We start from the raw sequence: 6,030 nt of genomic DNA on the forward strand, positions 1-6,030 counted from the left end.
AATTTAATAACTAGTACAATATATACTATGTGAAGACAATTAGTAATTAATATGTAGAAAGTAAAGATTTAATAAAGTGTTGACTTGTAATTAATTTAACGAGTCCAAATCCGAAAATGAAATGATGACGAACTATAAAAATTTGTGATAACGTAATGCTAGTAATGTTAATAGTAAAATAGTGAAAAATGAAAGTAACGGTATTAATAGTAGAAATAAAAAATAGTAGTGAAAACAAAGTATTTAGCCGTTAATAAATTTAGAAGCCCAAGGAAATAAATTGGAATAAAGGAGGGACGAAATTGGGTGTCAACAGATGCCCCTCTTCGACCGGAGATGATGTAAGAGTTTTCGGGCGAAGAAGTTGACGTAGTAGCCAATTTTGTTCCGACCAACAAATATAAACTTGGCAGGACTTGAGAAAATATGGGTTAGGAGAATTGGTGGAAAATATCATAGGGGCAGAAAGGATGGTTGGAAAATATTATGGGATGGTAGGGATTATGGCTGAAACCGTTCCGAATTGCCTACATATCTCGAGTTTCGTGAGAATCAAGCTGTATGAAGTTCGAAAGAAGCGGGCCGATACTGACGCTACGCTTTTTTCCCCAGTGTTGGATTATGGTGAGACTAGATATAGAAAGGGATACAAGATTGTGAAAAGAGTTGATTAAGTAGAATTTTAGCGGTGGATATGAAAGAAAAATTTGGATAACCTACGTATCACATGTTTATGGCCGTAGGCGGAGTCGAGTTCGAGAGTAGATCCATGACTTTTGCTTGTGAGTTTGATATTCCTCTTTAGCATATTTGCCCTAGTTCACTGCATGAGATAAATTTCCATGTTGTGTTGTGTCTCTGTATGTAGGTTGTACTTTCTGTCAAAAACTAAAATTCATGTCAAAATTATTAACAAAATCTGGGGTAAAGTTGAAAGTGTAAAACTTATAAAGAGTGTAAAATTGTAATAAATATGAGCGTGAGAATGAGGATGAAGCCGTGTGGCTTATAATGAGGCCGTGTGGCCAAATGTTATGTCTGGTTGTCTTCATGGACTTGGATGAATGCGTGATGTTTATGCCGAAGACGTAATAATATCCCCAATTGTATTCGAAGACTTTAATGATAATAAAAGGCCTCCGTCTGTCTTCCAGAATTCAATGATGAATGTTGTCTATAAAATATAAGGTAAAGTCATTGAAGTAGGTAAAGTAATTGATAAAATAGAGAGTAAAGTAAGTGTAGCCGTCTGGCTTATGAAAATGAGGCTGTATAGCCATATGATATCTCCGGTTGTCTTCGGAGACTTGATGAAGATTCCTGTAAAGTTCAGGGTAAAGTCGTTAAAGTAGGTAAAGTGAATGATGTCTCCGCTTGTCTTCGGAGACTTGATGAAAATTATTGTAAAGTTCAGGGTAAAGTCGTTAAAGTAGGTAAAGTGGATGATGTCTCCGGTTGTCTTCGGAGACTTGATAAAGATTCCTGTAAAGTTCAGGGTAAAGTTGTTAAAGTAGGTAAAGTGAATGATGTCTCCGGTTGTCTTCGGAGACTTGATAAAGATTCCTGTAAAGTTCAGGATAAAGTCGTTAAAGTTGGTAGGGTAAGTGAAATAGAGAGTAAAGTAATAGTGTAGCCTTTTGGCTTATGCAGAAGAGGCTGTATAGCCGAATGATGCCTCTGGTTGTCTTCGGAGACTTAATGATAATTCCTGTAAAGTTCAGGATAAAGTCGTTAAAGTTGGTAAAGTAAATGATAAAGTAATTGGTAGAGTAAAGTGATAGTGTAGCCATTTGGCTAATGAAAATGAGGTTGTACAGCCAAATGATGCCTCCGGTTGTCTTCGGAGACTTAATGATAATTCCTGTAAAGTTCAGGGTAAAGTCATTAAAGTTGGTAAAGTAAATGATAAGGTAATTGGTAAAGTATAGAGTAAAAGTGATAGTGTAGCCGTTTGGCTACTGATGTTGATGAGATCGTGACGGCCAAATTAATGACGTCTTCGATTTTCGACATGTACTCCTGATTTAATTCGCCTTCAATCTCGACAACCTACAAAAAATAGGTATATTTGTCAATAAAGTCATAAATTTATTGTGATAAAATAAAATTAAAGATAAAGTTGGAAATAAAGCCGTTTGGCTTTTAAGGCGAGGTCATAATGAGCCCAATGATGCTTTTCGGCCATAATCGATAGACTTGACTGTTGGTCTCGCAATCTCCTGGTTCAGCACCCCAGATGGTCGGTGTCTCGGTGTTGCGAGTAGTTGTAGAAGTAATCTTCATTGGTGCATGTCTTTGGACTGTTCCCACGGGAGCAACAAAGGTTGATGACATGCCCTTTTCCATTTTTCCAACTGGCATAATGGTTCTTTTCAAATCCCCATATTCCTCAACGGTTATCATGTTCACGTTGGCATTTTCGTGAGTAGGTAAAGGGTTGTTGTCCACATTGGGCCGAGCTCCAGTAAGTTGGATCGCTCCTTCCTTAATCAAGGCTTCAATTTTGTTTTTGAGACCATATCAATCCTCAGTGTCGTGCCCAGCAACTCCAGAATGATATGCACAACGCTTGGAGCCATCAAACCATCTTGGAATGGGATCGGGAATTTTCCTTTCAATTGGTTGTATCACGCTTGCTGCTTTCAGTCTTTCAAATAATTGAGCCAAGGGTTTAGCGAATCGAGTGTAATTACGGGTATTTTTTATTTCAGGGTTTGAACGGGCTTTGGGTGTAGCATATGGTCGATTTTGGTAAGTTGGAGCTTGAACGGATTGATATGGACGTGGGTTTTGATATGGAGGTGCTCGGGGTTGGTAGTAATTTGCTTGGGTGTTGTAGACAGGGTAAGGGGTTAGTGGAGCTTGGTAGGGTTCAACATATTGGTAAGGGTAGAAAGGTTGATGTGGATGGTTAAGGTATGTAATGGCTTGGCTCGGCTTATACCCTTAGATATTTGTCATACCCCATTTTAACCGGGTTAAATTTGAAGTACGACATATTGGTGATTCCTGTTTGTTGTTTATTTTAAGGAGTCGCCACCTAATTATTTATGGTGAATTAGGACACCTAAAGTTCATTAAAGTTAATTTTCTAAAGTTAGCTCTGTTTAAAGTCTGCGAAACTTAAGATTCTAGGTACGGGTTCAACTAACCTAGAGGGAAGGTATTAGGCATCCTCTAAGTTCCATTAATAATGGTTAATCCGACCGGACTTACGATTAGTTAGGCTAAGGGTAAATATAGTATTATAGAAGAAAATATAGACTTGTAAATATGCCTAAAGTGGTAAATAGCCATGTGAGAATGCTTATTTAAAATTAGACTTGTAGAAAATAATAATTTGCATAAAAGAAAATAAATTGAAGAAAAACGCGGGATGGTGTAATGTTTTAAACATGTTTGAAAATAACTCAAAAGGGGAGGCATTAACTGATTTCGTTCTTTAAAAGTAAAGATAAGATGGATTTTGTTTTTCTCAATGTACGTGATTGATTCAAACTTGAAGAGTTGTCGATAAAGTATACATGAGTTCATACTTACATCTTAGTGACATTTCAAAATTTTCTAAGATAATAAGAATAGGATGTACTCTTAATTCAAAATAGATGTTCACGACTTCGCGTCTTTGAAGATCAATTGTGTAATATAAGTGAATATTATAAGTACTATAAACAATTTTGGAAATAGACAAAATAGATGAAAGAAAACAAAGTTGATGGAATTACTTAAGATGACTACTTATTGTTTCCACAACTACCCGTACTAATTCTCTATAACTCGTATAAACTAAAAATGCAAAAATAAAGTGTTAGTCATACAAGGTAAATAAAAAATACACAACAAAAATAAGATAGAAGGAAAGAAGAGCAAATGGATCGGTCCATTTTTTTAGGACTGCTGCTGCAGCCTATTTTGTTATTGGGCTTTGGCCCAGATTCTATGTTCTATTTATGCTGCGGGCCGACTCGAGAGGAGGTTTGTTGGGCTTTAGCCCAACGCCCAGTGAGGAGGAAGAACAAGTCTCTCGGACTCGTATGCGATGGTCATGCATAAAAACAAAAGAAAAAGGATTAGTATATATCCCAATAAATAAAATTGGACATATGTAATGCAAATTCAAGACAGGCCAATGGCCTTCACCTAAAACAGGGAGGGCTGCCTATGATTAGTATATTAATGTCTTCTTAAACAAACAACAAGAAAAGAAGCGACTATGGCAGATGTAGCATAAAGCAAGCACGTAGAATTCTGAATACTTGCAGTGAAAATGAAAAGGGATTGTATTCGGTCCAAAGCAGAAGCTAACTGAACTGATGATAGGTAAAACAAAGATAAAATGGGCAGTTTTGAACAGAATTATCTCACTTAGAACATATAGCACATTTCCGAGATCAACTGTAATTCAAAATACTCATGCATCTCTTCACAGACAGAAACAGAAACTGAAACAGTTGAGTTCAAAGACCTATACTTCATACGCACATTAGCAGATATCCTATTTACCCAATGAACAATAACAACAACTTCTTCTAACAATGAAACCAGACTTAAACACAGAATTATACTTCACAAACTTGAATCACATGTGTACATAACAGGACTGCAAGATATTAGTTACATTTTCAAGGATGTTTTAGATTGTCAAAGCCCAGAATATAACCTAATCACCTGGGTTCCTATGGAAATAACAATGCATTAACAATGTTCTTTCTTCTTACAACCCAAGTGACATCCTCTGAAGATTTTCAATACCAGACAGAGGAGTATATTTTGAAACCCCCAGTTAGGTTCTAAAATCACTCGAACACCAACAAAATAATTCGAGAGAGTATGCAAAAGTACAACATACTCTTCAAATTCCTATGCTTCAGTTAACCAACTAAGTGGGAAAAGCAGACAAATGCTTCCATACAAATTATGCCATAAAAGAACGAGCTATAGAATATACTGAAAATCAGAATGTAAATGGCATGATCATGTAAACAGTCCGAGAAGTCATACAAGACACAAAAGGGTATCATTTGTCTTTTACAAACAAGTCATATGGTATGTTGCTTTAAGTTGCTCATAGTTTTTACCAAACTCACAATCCGGAGATAAATCTTTCTAATCTATTCCTTCATGTCAATTATAACCTAAGGCAAAAGGATCATGTCTAATTTCATACTAGCAGTACCAACAGTAATTTTAGGCATAGAGTGTTTAAACTGTTTGATCAAACAACCAAATGAACATGCGCATCAATATGAGGATATACATATTGGACAACTAGACTCAACTACTGCATACTAATGCTAACACAGACAAATAAACTAAGATAGAACTAACTTATATGCTAACATATATTAAAGCCAAACCAGCCAACCAATTTATATGCTGAACATATCCAGTAAACTACAAATTCAATGCTTAAAACAAACATAGTTAAATGAGCTTGATCAGGTACAGATTTAACAGAAATGATCATATAGTATACAACAAGCAATTTTTGTCAATAAAGGACTTTAAACAGCATTACAGGACTTAATAGGGCATTGGTGCAGGTTTGCAAACTATGAACTAGACAGATGTTAACCCAAATAACTTATACGACAATAAAGTTTTAAGTGAAAACTAAACACTTATGCATTTGAAAGCCAAACTATATAACCTAGCAACCTTCACTAAATCATTTGAACAGATAAAAACACATCATTATCCCTTAACATCGATCAGATTCTGTCTTTTAACAAAAAAAAAATAAAAAAAATCATGACAATGTAAACTGGAGGAAGCCACAACTAAACAGACAAGCGACTATCATCTAGCATTAATCGAATTCGACTTAAACCGTGCAGCGAAGACATGGTAAACAGGCCTAAGTCTCAAACTAGCCATTCAACATTAATCTTATCAGTTTAAACAGGCAGCCATGATCTTGCAGACCAAATAAAATCAACAACCAATATCGATATGTCGTATAATCATTTCATCACATCTAAACCCAGGTAAATTACATTCGTAACAGAATACGTTATTTCGAACAAATAG

This window comes from Lycium barbarum, chromosome 3 (genome assembly GCF_019175385.1).
Source record: "Lycium barbarum isolate Lr01 chromosome 3, ASM1917538v2, whole genome shotgun sequence".
NCBI classification, from domain to species: domain Eukaryota; kingdom Viridiplantae; phylum Streptophyta; class Magnoliopsida; order Solanales; family Solanaceae; genus Lycium; species Lycium barbarum.